Source organism: Excalfactoria chinensis, chromosome 4 (assembly GCF_039878825.1).
Source record: "Excalfactoria chinensis isolate bCotChi1 chromosome 4, bCotChi1.hap2, whole genome shotgun sequence".
NCBI lineage: Eukaryota > Metazoa > Chordata > Aves > Galliformes > Phasianidae > Excalfactoria > Excalfactoria chinensis.
Window position 1 is genome coordinate 18,744,870 of NC_092828.1, and position 23,303 is coordinate 18,768,172.

Sequence of the window (23,303 nt, forward strand, 5' to 3'; positions counted from 1 at the left end):
GTGTATTCACTGGTATAAACTGGATGAATGAGTTTGGCTAAACACATTTTAGTTTTACAGAGGCTAGAGCACTGGTTGTTATTTGCTTTTTCTCTTTTCTGAGATAGACATGTTGACCCAATAAAAATGTTTTGCTCTACGTGGTAAGATATTGCCAAGTCTAGTAAAAATTACTGAATAATGTCTACGGCACTCTACATTTGCTTATAATATGAATTCCCCCAATAAATGGGTAATTGATAAAAAAGTAAGATGGTATTATCCAGTAAAACATAAGATACTTTAGTTTATATATAAGTGTGTGTTTATATATTCTATTTGGTTGTTTGTATGAATATTTCTCTTTGTATTTCCTTTTTACAGTTGAGTGATAGGAAGGAAAGTGATTATTACTAGAAAAATATCAGAAAAAATGACTAATAGATGTTACATCTAAATTAGGATTATTATCTTAATGTTTGTTTTGTGGTTAGGTTTTGCAGTTAATAAAATGTAACTAAATAATTTGCTCATTCCCCTGGACATAAAGTAATGCAGTTCGTTGGTGGACATTAAATTCTGAGTTTAGAAAGCATGGAATGTGTCTGAACCAAAAAACTGGATAGTCATAACTGAATGTAATTTTTAATATACTCTATAGCCAATGAAAATAACCACACTTACTGAATTGTAATTGAAAATGGAATTGCTTGAGTGACGTGAAAAGCTAAAACAAAGCAGTTTATTTAAGTTTTTTTAGTTGATGTTGAAACAGACACTGCATTATAATAGTTGAAGTGTTTAAATAATACTTTAATTTTTTGAAAGATGAGAATTTAGTTTTGCTGCGATTAATTTGATTCAGTTTTAAAAATAATATGGTATAGATAGAAATGTGTAGACATGTATAATACTAAAAGAATAAGCAACTGAAAACAAAATTATCATGAAGAAAATTGTGTGGCAGGACCGCATATAGTAGTCAAGGATTTCTTCTCCTTGAATTGAGACCTTTGAAAGGTTGTTGACAGTATGCTGATGGTTATGCTCCATGGAATTCTGGATTTTTCTGTCACATATAAAAACTAGATTTCCACAATGGCATTTCATCTGCCTCCATAAATTTCTTACCATTAACCCATAAATAATGACAGAACAGGATAGAATAAATGTACTTCTGTTACTTCATATATGTAGTATCTGTCGTTGGAGTGAGAATTTTCTGTGACTGGATGTTTAAGCCCACTTGTATTTTAACTATTTGAAGCACAATTGCATTGGTCAAATTCTTATAATCTTCAACATTAATGGATAATACTGACAGAAATAGAATTGGAATTGAAATTATCAAGTTCTCTTTCATCGCATTTAATTGAAATCTAGGAAAGATACAATGTTTAACTTGATAAAGTTCTAATCAGAGTTTATACTGGGTTTTTTAATTTGAAAAGATAATTTTCTGCACAGTATGATAATCCCTCTGATATGTTTGATAGACTTTGGAACAAGATAACTAAAGCATAATTTTTATAGTTAAGACACATGTAAGAAGGTTGACTTGACTACAGAAGTAAACATGAAATTCAGTTTTCTGTTTGCTGTTAAGATGCTTCTTTTTGCTTTCTCAGGCAGGATGAAATGCTGTAATGAAACGACCAGCAGGGAGTTAATTTTTTTAGGAATATGCCGTATATTGGCTACCAGCCTACATGACTGTCAGATGTAGATTGATGTTTTGTTCTGATGATTAGCTGTGGTGTCAGATGCAGGAGGAAAAGAAATATACATATATATAGAAGAAAAGAATATGTTAGCAGATTGTGAAAATTCAGAATGCAAAGATCGTGTTAATTAGTAAAATCTGCAGAACTATAACTTACTTCTGAGTTAATTTATCCCCTGCTCTTGGAGCTCGCCTTTCAAGGAAATTCTACTCATATGTGTAGCCTTTTTCTCTTAATATGCTTTTAGGATGGCATTATCTTAATGTGAATTTAACAATAATTTTCTCAAGAACATTCTTATTACATTCATATTTATATTTCAAGAGAAAATACATTACCGTGGTAAATGAATTTCTTTGTGTTTTAATCATGGTGTTCTTTTTATGAGAATACGTAATGTCCCATATCTCAAAAGAAGAAAAACACTCCAACACACTAACAAAAACACTATGGCAGATCTATGGCAGATACTTTTTCATGATTCTAGCAGTTAATAGCATATACTTTAAACTGTGACTTTTTGAAAGATAATAATAAAAACAAATCTAAGTTATTACAAACTGTAACCTCTCTTCATGGCCTGAATAATATTTTTCAACAGTGAGTTCCTCTGATGGCTATCAAAGTTGTTTTTATTTATTTGCTTTTTATACTTTTTTTCTCTTATTAAATCAATTTAGGGACTGTTCCTTTTTAACATTGTAAGAAAATGGATGGAAATATTCTTTTTTACTCTTTAAATACTGTGGATTTTTATGTTTTCATATCATATAACTTTTAATTATATATTCCAGAGCTTTTCAGTTTTTGACTATCACATGCATATAGATTTTTTCTTTCCATTAGATTCTGATTTTTATTCTAATGTGGGGATAGCTGGAGGTGAATATTCACAATTTGTGGAGTGAACAATACACGCTTTTATTATTAATTTTATTATTAAAAACACATATTATGCCTAAGCAAAACTTTTCATTCTTCTGTTTTATGTCCATCTATATAGTTTTGCCAGATCTTTCTCATGTTTCTTGCAGCCTCCTTAGAAATATTTGATTATACTTCAATTCTTAATATTTCTGTATTCTTGTCATTTATTTACACATGTAGTGGCCTAATCAGTTTCATCCTTCGTTCCATTTAGCTGGAGTATCTACAGTGTTGAAACTGTAGCAGATTTCACTCACATGCTCTTCCCTGGAGATTTATTTCCATTCAGTCATAATCAGAAAGTTTTCTACACCTTACATCTCCGTCCATGCTAGCTCAGGTATTTCTGCATGAACATATCTTCAGTCTGCAGTGTAGCATTCTATGTGAGTCGCTATTTCAGTATCAGATATGTAAAGGTGCTAGAACAGTAGTAATCTCTTTGAAAGAAAGAAAATAAGGGAATGGTTTACAGCTGATGCTTTTAAAGGGGAAATGTAGAAAAAAAAAAAAAAAAAAAAAAAAAAAAAAGATTAAGGGATCTGTCTGAAATCACACAGGAAATAAGGGGCTGAGTTTGAAGAAGAGCTCAGAATTTCAGTGATTCAGTTTCTTGACTCCCACTAAGTCAATAGGTAAACTACACTCCAACTGACACCTGAAGAACTAAAGGGCAAGAAAGAGAAGTGCATTATCTAGGTTCATACAGTTTGATAATATTCTGTGTTCACAGTGATGATCTGAGATTTAGATTATAAGCACTGAAGTTCCAGTGTGTAGATAGGTAGTTCATGGTATGTGAGATAATGACTTGAAAATGTTAAAGAAGTTTTCATGATTAATAAATATACTTTATTTGCAAGAGACATGTCTCACTTTTACTTGAAAGGCAGCATATTTGTTCTCTGGATGAAACTGTTAGTAGTGTGAAAGAAAGAGCCTCTTAGTTTACAGAATCCATTTTCTGGTGATAATACAAAACAGGTTAGTGTTCTTGAAGAATTAAACATCCTTGTTGTAATCCAGACATTAATAGACTAGTCTGCTTTTTTGAGTCCTGTTCCATTGTACAGCATTCTGTTTTCTTGAATTCAGGTCCTTAAGTTGAACATGAATAATTCCTTTTTGAAAACTGTTTTAAAACATAAATGTAAGTAGCCCTTTTGAGGGGTTGAGTCAGTAAAAGCTTTCAATGCAGTAATTACATGCTAATCATTATTTTTATTTTTTTTCTTTATTATTTCTTACATCTGCTGTTTCTTAAATGTTACTCTGCATGTATGAACCCAAAATATCAGAAAGTATTTCATAAAATATGTAATATATATACATAATAAATATTATTCTTGTTTCTGGTAAATCCTAACCTATAATTTGGCACAGAATGAACTCTGGATTCTATAAATCTAGTAACATACATGGATAATGTTTTGGAACACTTATTTTCTTCGATTGATTATGTGTTGAGCCACTTTGTTTTGAGAATAAAGTATTTTGGTAAGTTCTGCAGCAGGCCATTTTATGAGAAGAAAAGAAAGCAAACCAGTTTCTCAGGCAGAAGGCACTCTGCAAAGATGTTATAGTAGTGTAGCCTTATGTAAGAAAATGAATCTGCTTGGGAAGAACTGTTTTAGTCTTTGTTTTTGTTTGTTTGTTTCCTTTTCAGTTTTTTACCAAGTTCATTTAGATGATCATACCTCATATGCCAGTAACTCTACTCATCAATAAAGTGTATACTTTACTAACTAATATGCATAGCAATATTTCAAAATTCAAATTTGCCTGACATTCTCTAAGAATTTCTGTGCATTCTGAAAAGTTGTATAAATATGCTTGCAAAGAAAATGAGGGAAATGCTTTAAATTTTCTTACAAATTGCAAGTGATTATATTATTATATTTTAGATATTTTTTAAATGTTGTTATGCTATGTTAACAGCATTATGTTAATAGAATAATGTAGAAGGTTAAACTATTATATTAGGTCCTGGATTACATGGTATTGTGCTAAGAGTTATTTTATCTTATATAATATTCTATGTTTACATTGTACTTCACATGAATAATGCTAATCAAAGGACCAAATATAGGCCAACTATGAGCAGAAATAACAATCTGAATTAGCCAGAACAGTATATTATGTCCTCTCTCCTTACATTTTTATCTTCTGTGGCCATCCACAGAAATGCCAAGAAAATCAAAGAAGGAATGCATATCTCTATGTTGGAATCCTCCCCCATACATTTAGAGGAAAGCTAACCAAGAATTCTGCTTTTTTTTTTTATTATTATTTTCCCTTTTTCTTTCTTTTTTTTTTTTTTTTTTTTTTTTCTCTCTCTCTCTCTTTCTCTCTTTCTCTTTTTCTTTCCTTTTTTTTTTTCCTGATAAATATCATTCTTTCTCATGCTATTCCAATGTTATATGTTATTTGCTCTATCTCCCTTTATACTTCACAGTGAAGAACAGCATATGGATCTTAAAAAAAAAAAAAAAAAAGATAAAAAAAAAAATTGCAAGATTTCTTCTTCTAATCCTGATTTCAGCACTCTAAAAAGAAAATATGTACAGCAAGAAGTACACTTTTCTCTTAAAAGCAGTAGAGTTATCAGACGCCTTGAACTGCTTTTTACTATAACTTAGCTTTCTTGTAATGTCTTTAAAAAACAAAGTCATATTCAATGATTTGAAAATGGAGAAAGGCTTTGCAGTCTTTAGGAAGAGTTCTGGCTGTTATATCTGTTAGGGAGAAGCAGCGAGGGAAGAGTTTATATTCATGCATGTGGGTGTGCATGAATGCATGTACACATCTTGGTGAGTCAGATCTTTCTGCAAATTCTCATGAGATCTAGACAGTTGCACTTATATAACCTACTTCATCTATGAATTTCAAATCAGTCCACTGAGGGGCATGGGAAAGGACATACTAAAATGAGGAATGGAGAACAAAATAATCAGAAAGTGAAGGAGGGTGTCCAATGTCATCTTGTGAATTGTTCAAGGAAGTAGAGCCAAAAACTTCCCAGCACTCAAGGACACCATATTTCAGCCTGCGGTCAAGCTGATGAGAGACTTGCTATTGACTTAGTGGAGTTAGGCTTTTATCCAAGTCTTCCATGCCAGCTACTAGGATGGGTGGCCTCCCATTGATGCAGACAGCAGAACTTCTTGATACTGTTGGAGTCTTGAATGTGGATGCAAGAAAAAATGTATTCAAAAGTTTAGACTAAAAGAAGAAACCTCTGGTTTATGAATGGAATATTTAGCAGCCTTTGCATACAGCATAGCCTCTTGCCTGGTAAAAATCAAATGCATATAGTGTACAGAAGTTTATTTTTTCCTCAGTTCAGAGGAGCTCTTTCAGTGCACCATATTTTGCCACTTCTCTAATGACAGTTTCTTCAGTTTACTGGACATTAGATCTTTTGTCCCTCCTACTCGTCAAGCAGGAAGACAGTCTGAAGGAAGTTTTTTATAGGGGTATTTCTTTATTTTGTATTTATTCTAAACGTTGTTGACTGCTGGTTACCAACTACTATTCTTTTTGTTTTGTTTTGTTTTGTTTTAATTATTAATCACATATATATATATATTTTAAACCATACAATACATGCATAAACTATATCATTCTCCCATAGTTTTGATGATTTAAAAGTTGGGGTAGTTTTTACTATTTATGAACTGAAAAAAATCTAGAGAAAAATCCTGCACTCCGTTAAAAATAATAGAAATAATAAAGTATTAATTATTAATTATTTTATTGCTGTTCAGAACAAAAATCTGACATTTTTTTCAAAATGTTTTAACTGGATTGAAGGGACAAGACTATATGTAATTGGCCACACAATTGAATTTAAATAAATCATAACATTCACAAAGATTTGTGCTTAAAAATATACATTCAAGTTCAAATCTCAAATCGAATGGGTTTATTTATAAATTATATTATATGTTAACCATTGTTATAGTAAGATTTAATTTCCAGTAATAGTGGTGAGCAGATAAACAGAATTGATAAGTGTGACCCTGATTTATTGATAAATATTTGTGTAGCAGTTTCTTAGGCTGATTTGCATGTCTAAGTTGCTTCTTACTCAGATCTCTCTTAGATTTTTAATTAAATTCTCTCTTAATTTGTCTTAAAGATTTGTGAAATGATAAAAAATACAAAAATGTATAGAAACAAATTTTCCTTTCTTTTAAAGTACAGAACAGTATGATATGTGAGATTTGGAGCTATGAAATTCCTATTTAACAGAAATTAATTGCTCTTCAAGAAAAATACCCATCCTTTAGGGACCAGAGAATTTCAGCGCCAGTATAATGTAAATTCAGACATTTAGGTATGGCTGAATCAAATCACCTACATGTGCTTTGGTTGAGTACTTAGAAAAACAATGATAGCATATGCTAGAAGAACATTAATATTAAGAACTTTGGGAAATTATAGAAATTTGTTAGTATAGAAATTTAAAATAAAATTCCAGAGGAGAATGATCTGACTTTGGCAAGTAGCAACAGCAATGGAAAGGAGTTTAGATTCAAAAATCATTCAAACAAGACTTATTGCATGAGTAAATGTTTTTATTATTATTATTTTATTTTTATTTTTACTTTGGAATGGAGTATTAAGTTCTAGTAATATTAATTGTAAACCTTATATTACTGTTAACTTGAAACATGCTGCTAGGAATAAATGAACATTAATCACTCATGTTTAAAAGAATTAAAATTAAGGCACAAATGTGAATTTCTGTCTGAATGAAAGAAGAAGTAAAATGTAAAGGCAGTAACAGAGGAACTGTGTTTATGGAGTTAATTTATTTTGCTAGTTCTTTGGTTGCTCTTGCAGCTAAACATACTGGCTTTCCCAACTTGCTTGTCTTAACCTGTTTTTTGCTATATCTAAGGAACAAATCAACCCTAAAGAGCCCTCAGGGGGCACTTGTTCTTTTACTAAGCAATCTGTATTATTTCATCAACAAGGAAAGGAAAATCAAAGTGCATCATATCTAAAATCGCATGTAAACAAGCCACTGGATGAGCTTGTACCAAAGTGTTTTCTTTTCCTATGGGTTTATGGCTGACTTATTTTCTTGACTGATGGATTTTATTTATTTATTTATTTATTTATTTTTGTATAAAACAGATTTGTTTTATAAAGACCCGTAGTGGTAAAGATCAGTAGAGGAAACCTTGGAAAAAGGCTTTTAAAATTGATTGTAAAGAAGCTGAAAAGTATGTGGTACTTTTGTCCTGCAGTCACACTACCTTTAAAGTATTCCAAATGTAGTGTATGTTGTTATATTATGTGGGGGCTTTTTACTCGCAATTAACTCATATTGCTTTTGAAATAGAAAGTGTCCCCTTTTGGGGCAGTGCAGTGGCATTTACATTATCAAGAGATGCTGAAGTAACATTTCAGTGGAATTTGACATTGAAAGCTTTTACTACAAATGGAAGGCAAAGATATCTGATGTAATTTCACATTCCACTGCTGTCAGCTTATAGCGGTCCTCTTTTCTTTACATGGTGAATAGGAACAATTTTGTTTTAACAGAATATTTGAAAAATAAACTTCAGTGTATATCACTGTATATATTATTAGTATTTTTCATTGTTTATTTTATTTTTTTTTTTACCAGTGACAATCATTTTCTGCTGCTGAATTACACAATTTGTGCTAGCATGATTTTATATTTTGACTATTGCAATACTAATACAGGGATTACTGTGATATGCCAGTAGGCTTGGGTATGTTTGTTTCTCATAAATAGCCATAAATGTATGAGAGAGTAATAAAATAGAATTTATTTTTTTTCTTCATGATGAGAAGTAGAAAGCAGGAGAAGGAGGTGTAACCATGAGTGACATTACATGAGCTGATTTTTAAAATGCAAGGTATTTACGTTGTTTTTCAGGATGTCTGACTCAATGCCCCATAACTTGGTTATATTCAATGTCATTTTATTACTGCAGTAAAATTTGTTTTAAAAAAAATATCAAAATCAAAAGTTCTTGTGCTTACTGAAAATCTATAATAGCATGATAATGGAAAGATCGTTATGCCTTGTGAAGTGTACAAGAAAATATTTAAACTATCCCAGAGCACTGGAAAGAAGCACTGATCGATCCATCTGAATGTATCCAAGGAGCCTGCATAGTGTGACTTGGAAATGTTACAAACTCCACTGCGTCCTCTTTCTAACATGTTGGTGTACAGAAGTACAGTGGACTGGCAGAGGAAAATATAAAACAGGAGCTTTGGTTCTACTCTTAGAATACCCTGGCCAGCACTGAGATTTAAGCAATTACCATAGGCCCAAGTAAATCTGAAAACAAAAAACAAAAAAGCAACCCTCCCCTCCCAGCATTTAACAATTTTGACATTGTGTGTTATTCTTGTTATTTCAAAAAAGAGAGACAAATAATCTATTTGAGCCATAGTTCTCTATGTAGATAGTACTAAAGTTGGAGGAGGAATCAAATTTTACTCTGTACCAAAATGTATATTTTGATCTGAGAGGTTCAACAGTGTTCAAAGGACATGAGAAAGATTGATTTTTTCCCTACCCTGTTTCCACCATATGGTCAAATCTGCAGAATTAAACTTTAGGAAATTGCAGTGGCATGAGGAGCTGGCTCATGGACAGATAGACCCTTAGGAACCAAAGTAAGCTGAGCGTCAAAGGGGAATACATGCTAAATTTTGCAAAGGACAATACAGAGGACAGGCTCTACCCTGCCACAGTGCACTGCTTCTAACAAAGGTTGTTCCTTAGGGGCATGGCTCACTTGCTAGGAGTGCAGCTATGGAAACTTGAGACACAGTCAGATTTGATCTAAATAGTAATGGGAGAACACAGAAAAGCTCAAGATGCCCCCAAAGGTTCAGATAAGTGAATGTTTTTCTCTTGCTTTCCTCTTCAAAAAGAACCAATTGCCTTTAGCTTTCACCAGGTAAAATCCCACATGTTATTGCTCATGCTATGAATTTTAAGTGGAAGAACTTCAAAATATAAAGACCTTATCTTTTTATTTTTTATTTTTTATTTTTTATTTTTTTAATAACTGTTAACTGAGTAACTTAAGGAGGTTACAGAACAGTTTTCTCTAAAACTGTTCTCTACCTGGCACTGCTGGTGATAATATTAAATGTTCTTACATGAAGGAACACCATCAAATGCAGATCAACCCAACATAAAGAGATTTTTGGTAATACTGCTGCAATTAGAAAATCGTACTGTTTTCTGGAAAATGATGGTACTTTACACTAGTGTAATAAAGAAATTTATTCACTATCAAGAAGGTGTGGAATAATCAGGAAGGAATAAATTTGGCTCAACACTTTTAGCCAAATCTGCTCTCATATTGCAAGAAACATTATTCTAAATTTTACTATATTGGCTAATTATTTCCTCTCAACTATATCTTGACATCTTGTGTTGTGATTTTCCAAGTAACTTGACTATCTCATTGATAAACGATCCAATCTTCATCTAATTGTATGCATATATGTACAGCATAGTTCCCAAAAAAATGTTGAGAGAATAATCATGTTTGAGGAAACCACCGTGGCTCGCTGAGACGTGATATAAAAGTGCCTTTTTAAGATTTCTGCTGTGTTCTCTAGCATATTTTCAGAGAACAGAGAATCCTCACCTCAAAATCTGGTCTCAAGATCTTCAATATTTTGAGCTTTGAGAGGGATTTCTGGGACTTGTCTTCCTTTAATAATCCTGAAAAGATTACTCATTTACGGCAATTAAGCCAAAAACTCTTCTAGAGAGTCTAAATCTGAGTTATTTTTACTTTTCCACATCCCACATAAGACTAAAATTTCCTTTACACAGTACTACAATAATCACTTCTTTTTCAGAGGGAACTATAGGCTGCACAAGGGATGAAGTATTTAAGCACACAGTATTTCTAAAATTCAACTGTAAGGAGCTAGATTAAAACTTCATCCACACTGCTGTAACAACTGTGTGAAGAAGGGAATTACACTTGCTAGAAACAGCTAAATCCTTAAAGGCATACAGACCTTATATTTTGCAGCAATTCTTCTCTTATGCTTTATTCTGAGAAAGTAAAAACAGCTTAAGTAGAATCTATTCTACCAGGTTAGACATGACTGATGGGTAACAGATCACTATACTATAACTAAAGCTGTCAGTAGATGTTGGTGAACCTGAAGGCAAAATGTCAGCACACTAGGTCAAACAGCCACACACCAATATGGTTAAATATAGCTGTGTCAATTTATTGCCCAAGAAGCCATACTTTTATAGCAGACAGATGAGAGCATTCAAAAATCACACACACTAATTGGAGGAAAGCTACTGCAATAACAACCCTAAAGCACCCCTTCAAAGCTGCAATCCATTCATTCTTTTCCTAGAGGTGTCCTTGGTTCTCATGCTGTTTATTCTGCTCTGCAGCTGCTGCTCTGTGAAGTTCTTATCTTGATCCATGGCTGTTGCTCTGTAAAATTCTTTTTGTATTACAACAGGTAGATACATAGAATAATAGGAAATAGCTAAAGCTGCTATTTTTTAATGTTTATTTGTTTATGGAGACTTTGATCCAAATACCAGCCATATGCTAGAACACATGAAACAGTAAAGCCTCCAGGTGCTGAGCTCCTCCTATATAATAGAATCTTAATGTCAGAGACCATGGTAAGCTTCCATCTAAAATAAACAACATCCAAACAAACAAAACAAAACAAAAAAAAAAAAAAAAACAAACCAAAAAAAAAAAAACACAGATCAAAACAGTTTTTATTTACCTTTCTGTGTTCTGTGTTTCATTCCTAATACATTTCTCATTATTCCTGGAGCTGTGACTTTCACAAAATAATAATGTTTCTGCAAGCTGATGCTTCTGTAAGCCCCACAAGATGTTCTTATAGGAAGTATGGAAGAAGAATCTGTAGTTCACTGAGGTGACAAGTAAAGATAACTGCATTTAGATATTGCCTTCCTATAAAACAAGGTCATGATCAATAGCAAAATATTGCTTATATTTCTTCCAACAGCAATCATAGACTTAGCTATGTATACAACCAGTTTTGGAATAGAATGACTTATTTTCCCATATCATTACTCAAAATGCTCCTGAGCTCAGTGACAGCTGTGATTAATTGTGTTATGAAAAATCTGGCAAAAAAATTGCAATGTATGTGCCTTTAAGACTTGAGAAAAATAGATTTGTTAGAATACTCTCTATTATTTTGAAGGGAAACTCTGAGAGGACTGTTTATTTCATTTGTTTCTCTCAGCTTTTCTTTTGGTATGCTTTATATGAAAGTTTTTGTGTATTTTCTAGTTTCTGAAATCTGAACTTAGACTGAAATCCTTGCAATTGCTATTCAAGTAATTATTTTTTATCACTTTAGTAGAGATTTCTTGCAAAGACACTTCCTTTGATGAAGATAGAGAATAGAGAATAGAAATGATTTTACAGCTTTTCTTTGAATAATAAATGATAAACAGCTTTTTATAGGGGAAAAATAAAAGTTGGAAATTCATTACAGGTAAATAAAATGTTATTTTCATCCAAGTGATAAGGAAACCATCAATCAATTATTAATCAGCAATTCTGGTAGCCAAATAGAAATCTTTGCAAAGGATTCAGTTGCATGGCAATGTTGCATCAGCGAGACATGGGCATCTTTCACCTTTGAGTCCAACTGTTTAATTCATTACACAGTTTGAATTGAAGTAGATACCAGGAGACAGAGTTTTGGATCTGTTTCTAGTTCGGGTGCAGTCAGTATGAGACAATGAAATAATTTGTTAATCACAGCACAGAAGAAAAACCCATTTCAAAAAAAAATTAATAGGAAATTCTTCATAAGTAAGGTTCTCAAAGAGAAGGCTAGCACGAAGTGAAACTTTCAGGTATGTTAGTTTCATATATTGCTTCGATTATGCTCAGCTTGTATTCTCACTATTCTCACTATTCAGAGAATCTCTATATTCATTGGGTTTTCCAAGCAGGTAATTACAAACAAAGGAAAAAACAAAACAAAAACAAAACAAACAAACAAACAAAAACACCCAGAAACTGAAAGGATATTCAGTGGCCTGATATAGTACCAAGTATTCATTTTCCCAAGTAAACATATTCCACCATAAATTAGTAAAGTGCATTAAATAAGCTAAACTATACATGGCTATCATGTTGATTTTAGAATGGAAGTGGCAATGCTTGATTTAGGTAGAATTCCTTTGACCCTTTCCAAGATTAGCTGGTTTTGTTGTCGTTGTTGTTTGCTTGTTTTGTTTTGTTTTTTTCTGTTTTGCTTTTCCCTCAAAAGTTTTTATATTAACAAATATATCTACTGTCTGGGAGTATGCTGGAAACAGTGTGGAAAGTTTACAAAACTTCCACTACTCCACCAGCTGTAGTGTGAAAGGCTTCATAATTTTTTACTCCAAACTTACTCACAATGTATTTTTCAGGAGAATTTGGATGTGTCTCTATTTTAGGTACCTGAAAGATATAGTTTTTGAACAGGAACATTTTTTATTGAGGAATACTGTCGGAATATTATTGATTCTAATGCAACATGATCATTTTGCAGAATGTTTTGATAGGCTTAAGGAGTAAATACCCTTCTGTTACACGTGAGCGTAACAGATAACACTGTAAGTAACATAACGTTAAATTATCCTTGTGTGTGTTTTAATTTTTTTTTTCAGCTTTCAGATTAAAAATGATAGTATGTCCTATGATAAGTTTTGAGTTCAAAACAAGAAGCAATACCACAGATTGTGTATTTGTGAAGATGCCTGTTAGTAGTTCTGAAAAGCAGGTTCATGTTTCAGGTTGGGTTTTCAAAAATTTTAAAAATTCTGTGTCTTCTGAAGACCTTTCAGAAATGTATTAATCAACACAGCTGCAGCTTTTTAATTTTTGTAATTGTAAGGAACGAGTAAACTTGCAGCAGATATAATTATATGACAACAGAATAACCATTAATGTGAAAATGACTTCAACGAAAGTAACTTTCCAGCATTAACTGTAATAAATGATATTCTTTAGTTGGAGAAAATAAAAAGGGCATTTTATATTTATACTTAAGTTTTTTGTTGTGTGTTTTTTTCTTACACTTTAAAGTGCAATAAATCTAGCTTTTTGAATTGTTTGTTGCATTCAATTAAAGGTTAAGGTCAACTAGCTAAGAATAATTATAATATAAATAGGAGAAAAAATACATTAAATGTTTCATGATACAGTTTTTAAAAGAAGATTGATTTTAATGGTTTCAAGTACATAGATTCTTCAGTGTTCATGGCAGTGTTTCTCTACTTTTCGATCTGCTGAAGTGTTTTTCTTGAGTGTCAGACAAGAGTTTGATTCTAGAATATCGTGTGCACTTTCCTTCTTAGTGCATCCATGATGCTTTCAGTCAAAATTTCATTTTTGTGGAAGATTTCTTGTTTTTACAGACTTAGTGAAAGTATTAGAACTGTTTTCAAGTAGATTAAATCTCAGTGGTTCTTTTAGGTATATGTATGTTTCACTTAAACACTAGCTTAAAAGATTTTCCTGTACTCAGTCTGATCATAGAATCATAGAATTCCAACTCAGGTTGGAAAAGACCTTAAAGATCATCAAGTACTAGCCTACCTAACAACCCTCCACTAAATTATGTCCCTGAGCACCACATCCAAACATTTTTTAAACACATCCAATGGTGGGGACTCAACCACCTCCCTGGGGAGCCTATTTCAGTGCTTAACAAGCATTTATGTAAAGAATTGTTTCCTAATATCCAACCTAAACCTCCCCAGGTACAACATAAGGCCAGTTCCCCTCTTCCTGTTACCACATATTTTATTTTATATGATATTTTATTGAGGGCTATTCATAGGCTAATTTTTAAGTTTACATCAGGAAGATGGGTAGAAAGAGAAAGAGAGGGACATTCATTGTAAGAAACTTGAATTCTTAGGAAATAATTGCATTTTAATAGTGTGTGTATAATTCTTTTCTTTGTATTATTTTTTGTTTATTTGTTTTTTGTATTTTTTTATTATTTTTTTTGTTCCCCTGGGAAAATTACAGAAGGTTTGTTTCAGTCAAACCTAATTTAAATCATATGTTTCTTTATAAATGAATTCTATGCATCAAACAGAATATTCCACCTTGATATTGCAGGCAACAATATCCCACAGTGTATTTCTGTATAATCTTAGCTTATTCGTATATGCATACTGTTGAGATCCTAAGACTTTCCAAATCTTCCTTTTTTCCCTTCTTTTACATTCAGTTCCACTACTAATGAGACCTTTTTTTTTTTTTTTTTTTTTTTTTTAATACTTTTATAGTCTTTGTAATTGTTTGAGTTAATTTTATATCGTATAATGACTTTGAAAGTATTTTTTTGTTTTCCTTTACTTTAAAATTATGTGATAAAAAATGGGGGAGAAAATCCAATCAATTTATTATATATTGCTTTTCTTTGGAAGAACATAATTCTTTTGGTTTCTCATTACTCTTGATAGCTGTGTAGGTCCGTAAATCCCTTGGGCTTTATTTTTAAAATCCTTTTTCTATAAATGGTTTTTTAGTCAATAGTTGATTATACTAATATTAAAGGAAATTATTTGACTTTGAGTGTAACAAATGGCAAAATTTTTATGTCTCTTGTGGGTTTTACCATCACCTCATGATGATAATATATCTTATATCTTATTAACCTTGCAATGGGTACAAATATAAAACAGCAGAACATGCTGCAAGAGAAATATTATCAATATCTGGTGAATTCCTGTCTTTTAGTTAAATATTATGCAAATTACTGACAACATGTAAAAATAAAATTCCAAGGTGTTTTTCTTCTAGGTCAGGGAGAAAATAAAAATAAAAATCAGACCAAGAACTGACATAGGATAATAATTTTTCCTTTGTAATTATCCAAACAAAATCCACCATGAAAAGATTACACAGAAGATACAGTGAATGACCTAATTCTTTCATTTCCTGGGTTATTCCCTACTGTAGCATACGTGTAGCAGCATGCAAAACAAATATAGATATTTGCCACTTACGTCTCAGAGCAATACAGGGCCCATTGTTACAGAATACACAAAGATAATAGAAATAAAATCCATCCATATATCTGAGAGCATCATCCAAATCTTCCTTAAAGTCCATCAGTCTTGGCGCCACAACCACCTCCCTGCAGAGACTGTTTTAGTGCCCATCCACCCTATCAGCAAAGAACTTGTTCCTAACACTCAATCTGAGCCTCCTCAGACACAGCTCCATGCTGTTCTGTGATCCTTTCGCTGTTACCAGAGTGCAGAGCTTAGTGCTGCCCCTCCACTCCCTGTAGGGAGCTACAGCTGCCATTAGACTCTCCCTCAGTCTCTTCTGCCCTGGTCCGAATAAACCAAGTGACCTCAGTCACTCCTTATATGTATTGCTTTCTAGGACCTTTACCATCTTCATAGCCTTTCTTTGGATGCTCTCTAATAGTTTTATGTCCTCCTTAAATTGAGGCATCCATACTGTACACAGTACTCACCAGCATGGGCATTGTGGTACAACATTGCAGGGCTTATACAAATAACTTATAATTTATTACCTTCATAAGTTTTCTTCATCTTTTTATTGTCCACTGTGAAATGAAGTGGTTCACTCTAAGGTTAATTTTGTTTTAAAATTTAATGTGCATTCTTAATTTCAATAAATTATTATTTTTATGTAACACAAGGGAATTATTTATGTAAGTAAGAAAAGGCAGGAACACAGATCTTGTTCTTGACTATTTTTTTAATGTTTTACTCAAAGAGTTTTTTGCAGGCCTGTTTGTTAAAGACATTTAGGTCAGAATATATTTGTAAAGTAAGGGGATATTTTTGTTTGCCCCTTTATATATAGATATATGTATATACTCTTGATTATATATATATGTAATGAAGTAATAGAGCTTGCTCTAACATGGCTGGTTTTTATTTTCAGTATAATTCACAAGTCAAATCATGTTGGAATAGGAGTATTACTAAAACATATAGAACAGATTTATTTTGTGCTGCATAGCTTTACTGAAGGGAAAACAACAACATTCTTCTAAGATGATTGTCTCTGAGACTTATTTTTTCATAAAATACAGATTGTAGGGACAGGAAGAAGCCTCCCACGTAGCACTCCCATTCTCTCACAGGCACATAACTTTGTTATGTATTTCCCTATATGAATTGGTTTGGCTCCACATTAACTTTGCTAACATGAAAGGAAAACCATATTCTACACGCCTCACACAAGGTAGACAGAAACTAAGGGTATGAAGTTGAAAAATGATTGTGTAGCCACTTCATTCTTTTTTGTCTGTATGACTTTGGTCCTTTCAATTTCTGGGACATGAAATGTAACAGATGTTTAAGCGCAAAATGTTTTGGTTGTTTCTGAGCAATGGGCGCACCCTGGGGCCAGACCAAAATGCCCAGAGGGGAAAAGCTGCTGCCATGATGACACAAGGAAGGGATCATCTGCAGGATGGGCTGTACCAGGTCACAGATTGGACATGTCTCACCTAGATGATCACCAGATGACTACAGTTCTGTGATTGTGTGAGAAGACTTCTGAAAGACGGGCAAGTAGACTTCCTATCAAAATATGAGTCAGATTTAAGACACATTGTATAATAGTAAGGAACTTGAAATTGAGATGGGTCTTCCTAAGCACTAATACTGGATTTCTTAAAAGTCAGTCACTGCAAACAATGTGTATGGGAACTACTGAGTCACTGCCTGAACTGCTGATTGAGCACCTGGGAAAAGGACCCAGTCAGTCCTGGGAGTACAGGTGAAGGCAATTAACCTGTGTGACTGGAAGGGGAGGAGCCTGGTGGCACATCATTTAGACCTCATTTAAGGGCTGACTTGCCCTGGGGAAAAATCTCTTTCTGGAGATCCTTTCTTGTTGAAGCTTTCCCTCTGTGTACCTAGAATCTTCTGATTGAACAGCAGATGTGGTGGCTTGCTTTCTGATGCCATTAACCAGAAATCACTCAGTTTATTTGTCTGAAGTAGGTCAAAGCAATGACTCATGTTCTGAACTCCTCACATTGCACCCAGCGTATGTACATATTTACATGTATAATGCAGACTATACTGCAAAGTGTGTATTAATTATAGGTGGACCTTCATTTTAAACAACATAAAATGTGAAAAACAAGGATTTACATTCTAGTTAAAAGCAGAGTACATTTTAGCACTCTTCATATTCTTGTTATTTTGTGGTGTAATCTTAATGTGGCAGAGGTTCATGAGATAACTGTTAAAAGATATGGATTAAATTTTATTATAAAACTAAATTAAAATGCTGTCCATGAAAGAAAAGCTATGGTGGTGTGTATAATATGACACCAAGCTGTGGGGTGCAGTCGATGAACCAGAGGGGTGGGATACCATTCAGAGGAACATAGATAGGCTCTAGCAGTGGGCCCGGGTGAACTTCATGAGGTTCAAGAGACCTAAGTGCAAGATCTTGCACCTGGGTCGAGGCAATCCCCATTACCAGTACTAACTGGATCCACAGAAATGGTCAGTGGAATGGAACACCTTTCCTTTGGGGATGGGCTGAGAGTAGTAGGACTCTTCATCCTGGAAAAGGCTGTGAAGTGACCTGATAGTAGCCTTTCAGTATCTTTAGCAGGAACTGTGGCAACAGAATCAAGGGAGGGTAGATATATGGAAAAAAAATCTTTAACAGTGAGGATGTAGTGAGGCACTGGAACAGGTTACCTAGCGTTGTGGTTGATGCCCCATCCCTGGAGACTTTCAATGTGAAGCTAGGTAAGGCTCTGGGCTACCTGATCTAGCTGTGGTGTCTTTGTTCAGTGCAGAGGAGTTGGACTAGAAGTTCAGAAGTCCCTTCCAACTAAGGATTCTATGATTCTATAAATATGTAAAGAACAGGGTTACCAATTGGAAGGAAAGGTGACAGTAAAGGTACTTCAGGCCTTGTTTAGCATCTCCCCAAAGTAAATCAAATGATACGTTTGTGGAGAGAGCTTCTAGTCTCATTCACAGAGCATCTGCTCCTTGTCCTGGTAACGAATTAGTTACCTTTATTCATTTTCAAAAATATTATGCATAATGAACTATGCATCTCTTCTAGTCTTTCCTAATATAAAACTAAGGTCAGTATGAGTTACAGAGAAACAATGGTATTGCTGTCAAGTATGAAGCAGGTATTATGCTTCAAAATCATACAATACTATCTGTTTTTCTACTTATAGAAGACATCCAAAAGCAGTTAATGTCCTGAAGTTGTTTGTTTGGCTCTCAAACTACTTAATCAGCTTTTGTCAAAGTCTTTCTACTTGTGTGCACATTAGATTTTTATTTATTTATTTATTTTTATTTTTGTCTTAAATGATTTTTCTGTGATTAATGATACATTTACGACATACCATGAGTACAGATATTTTTAATGTTTAGTGGTTAGTAATTACGAAAACATTAAGATTACCAGTGATGGCCTATTCCATAGATGTTAGTTTCTAACTTACAAGGTTCTTGCTTATATTGGAGAGTCAGGCTGTTGGGTGAATTCTATTTCACCTGTATTTTGAATTGTTTGGGTCTCTTCCTAGCATAAACAAAGTTCTAATTCTGTAGATATGTTCGTAAATTGCTTAGGTATTCTCAAATTCAAACTCAAGTCTTTATGAAAGATAAATGTAGACTTTGTTGTGCAATTTCGGGAGGCTTTCTGTTCTGTAATAGCTCAAGTTTCGTCTGTTGGATGCATTACAGGGTGAAATAATACAGATAAGCCGTGTGAATCAATACAAAATGAGTCTGAAAAGCTTCTATTCATACCAGTAATTTGACTGCTTTTCAGTCATACTGTTAGCAGTGCTCCAATCTCTTTTAAGACAGTCACCCATTTAATTATGTCAAGCAACTGTTCAGCCATGCATACCTGGTTCTCGGGTTGTTTTTTTTTGTTTTTTTTTTTTTATTATTGGTGTGTATATTCACTGGTGTTAGATTTGTGTTCAAATTATTTGAACAAACTATTTAACAATTACAATAACAACAACTTAAATGTAACCAAGATATGACTGTACTAACAAGTGAAATTTGAATTCACTTCAGTAGTAAGTGGCAAATTTTATGTGGCTTAAAACTTCTTTCCTCATTTGACTTATGCTGATTTAACAGTATCAGGTTGATGAGATTCAGAGTGATTTACCATTTCCTTTGGCTTTGTGCTTAAGTCTAGTCAGGCAAGACTAGACTTCAAAGTTTAGAATATCATGCCAGATGTGAATAAGCTTATGTTGTGAGGCTAGAAGTCCTTAAAGTTTTCATATCTTCAGTTAATACAGCCAAGCTCTAGTTTTTAAGGGAAACTTGAAGGTAATTTTTTTTTCCTCTGCATTTGCCTCCATTTACTGAAAGGAATCTATTATTTACTGATGAAGATATCTGTGTTGATATTGTGCTTTACTGAACTAACAAAAGCCAGTTAATTGAGTGTTTATATGTTGCATACTGCTGCTGGCATCCCTCCCTGACACAGCTCCCTCCCCCCATACTCCTAGCAGTTTTTGCTTAATTGAGCTATGCATTTCTTTTGTCGTACATGTTTGTATCCATGTTGCTACAACAGAATATACTTAACCAAACTTGCCAGATAGAAAAGCAGAGGTAAGAATGTTTTGTTTTGTTTGGTTGGTTTTTTGTTTGTTTTTTTAACCCTAGGGAAAGATGACTTCAAATTGGCTTCAGGCAGCTTTAACTTTTGAGATTCTTTACTTACTCAGCAGATTATTTTAGGTCTAACTGCCCTTGGCATCAAATCAGCAATGACTTTTATGTGAATTAACTCTTTTGGGAAAAGTATCTAGCATATGCTGAACTTAAGAAGAAACACACGTACATCTTTCTACATTTCTGATTCTACAGCCAATATGTTTATTTTGGCAACTGAGTGGAAAATGGGGTTTTCCCTGACTGCTTGAGTTTGCATGATGATTAGTTCATGTTACTGATGAAATAACTGATCATACGCTGCATTCCTCTTGAATTTCTCCCAACTATCTCTTAACCTTTACTATCCAGGTGGTAGTGTGCAGAGTTTATTCAGTGAGTTTGTTAATATCAGCATACTGTTTCATTGTTTGCAACTTTGCAAGTGTAGAAGCAACCTCTAAGAAAAAAAAAAGAAAAAAAAAGAATAAAAAGAAAAAAAAAAGGAAAAAAAAGAAAAAAAAAAACACCAGAACAAAAAACTGGCATATTTCCATAAATAATTTTGTGCTTCATCTAAATCATTCTTCAGACTCTAGCACGAAGTTGTCATCATTAAGAGCATGACTGCAGAAAGCTTCTAAGCTACTTTAACAAATCTATTTTACTCTTTTTTAACTTGTTTACTTCCTAAACAGAGGAAGTATCAAGTAATGTAAGGACAGTACATCTGGGGGAAGAGATATATTTAAATCCGTAACAGTTAGGACTTTTTTACTACTTACAATGAGGCAAAGAATTTTCCAAAAATATGCTACAAGTATGATCATTCAGCTTTGTAGTTTGTTGCCTTCTTTAAGTACTGACTGCATAACTTTGGGTAAGTGGTTCATGTTTGATATCTTCACAGTAATTTTCCTTTTCCCTTGTATCTAGTCAGATCTTTCCTGTTTCTAGGTATAAGCATTGCCTGTTGATCTTCAACTGTGTTTTTAGCAAAGACTGGCACATCTCTGGAGCCTACACTTAGGATCTGTTCCAGCAGTCTAACTTCTGTTTGAATACACTATAATTAATTTAGCTATTTGTTATCTGCAAATAAAGATTTCATTCTGAAGTTGAGGATGGGAACAGAGTTTCATCTGAGAGCATCCTTATCTTCATTTGTCAAATAACTTACCTATTTTTTGGTAATGTGGGTTGAAGCTCAAATGAGAGATTTCTTACTTGGTTATTCCTAGCTTCTTGTGAATTGTTGAAGTATTATCTATAGCATATTAAACAGAAGGTGGGCTATGCACTGAAATATGTCATCAGATTTATGTATTGTAGATTTTTCTTGGTTGTCAGAATGTAGATATCTGAGTTTCTCATCAAACCCACACATGGTTAATGAACTGTATTTCAATTTTCATGGCCTCCACTGTGTTGATATCAGGTAATGGTATGCAGAAAATTACAGTCATGTTATTTGTTTTCCCAGTACTTTTTCAGTGTAACTCTTATTGGCTTATCAGTAAGGCTGAAAGTACATTTGAATCATAGAATCACAATGTTGGAAAGGACCTACAAGATCATCTAGACAAATCATCCTCCCATTAATGTATCTACAGCAAACCACTAAACCATTTCTCGGAGCTCCTCATCTAGACACTTCTTGAACACTGCCAGGGATGGTGACTCCACCACCTCCCTGGGCAGGCCATTCCAGTGCCTGACCATTCTCTGAGAAAAAAAGTTCCTTCTTATGTCCAATCTAAACCTCTTGTGGTACAACTTGTGGCCATTTCCTCAGGTTCTGTTTGTTGCTTGGGAGAAGAGGCCAAGCCTCTCTTTATCACAATCTCCCTTCAGGAACTTGTAGAGTGCAGTGAGGTCACCCTGAGCCTCCTCTTCTCCAGGCTAAACAATCCCAGCTGAAAAAAAAATTATCTGTCAAAGCCTTATCTGTAAGAAAAAAGAGAAAAGGAGGCAGAGGCCTTGTGAACATTAGTAACTGTAAAGAAGAAATTTTGGTTTAAGGCTTCTCTGTTAAGCCAATAGCCATGTTTACCAGCTACTGTCAAGATTTTGTTTTCAAATATATGTAGCTGTTAAAGAAAGGAGATTATAAACTACTAATCTGTCCTTTAAGTACCTGTGATAGCCTCAAAGCAACTTGGCTAAACTAATCTTTGAAACATTCACACTCTTATTGGTATATTTATGCAGTGATGTTTAATTGCTGCTGGCTTCCTACACTGTGAAGCTCTGTTGTTAGACGAAATCCCAGAACTGTGAACAAGGATTCTCAGGATAAGTATTTTCCTCCCCCAGCCTCTCTCTAGCTTGCTCTAAGTTCTTCTAAAACCATCTCTATGGGTTTCTTTTATGCCAGCTGAGATCAAGAATGAAAAAATTTAGCTGTACAGGCAAACTGGGATTTGAGTCTTTTTAGTTTTACTAGATCCTTGAAATTCATATTCCCCCCAGCCCACAGGACAGCTATAACACCAAGTATTATCCAATGACTGTCATGTGTAAAGTGAATAAAGAACTGCTGGGCTGGGTTACAAGTTTCTGTCTCTGACTGCTATAATCACAGGAAGGAGTCTTGGATTGTAGTTCCTTTTCACAGGGCTGGATCAGTAATACGTGATCACTAATAGTTAGATGAAATATTCAGAACTTCCAGAGAACACACATTCTGTCTTCGTAGCTGAGAGTCTGGCACTAGGGCACAGATTTATGCTTTCTCACACTTGTTTTTCATCTTTAACCCAGTGAAACAAGCATCCAGTGTCAAATCTTTTATGGCTTCTTCAGATTAGCTTGTAACTCAGTGATTAGCACAACATTCTGGGCTGGGGTGAAACTCACAGTGACACTTCTCTGAAAGGGATGAAATGTTACTGGTTAATAAATGAGGCATTTACTTCTGTGGAGAGTCAGTAGCTTTTTTTTTTTTTTTTTTT

The 23,303-nt window shown here is 33.7% G+C and overlaps 1 protein-coding gene across 8 annotated transcripts in view; it reads left to right on the plus strand.

Annotated features, from left to right (window-relative positions):
• The window catches only part of PCDH7 (protocadherin 7), a 257,102-nt gene that overhangs the window by 125,795 nt on the left and 108,004 nt on the right, over window positions 1-23,303 (plus strand). The gene's annotated exons all lie outside the window — the stretch shown is intronic.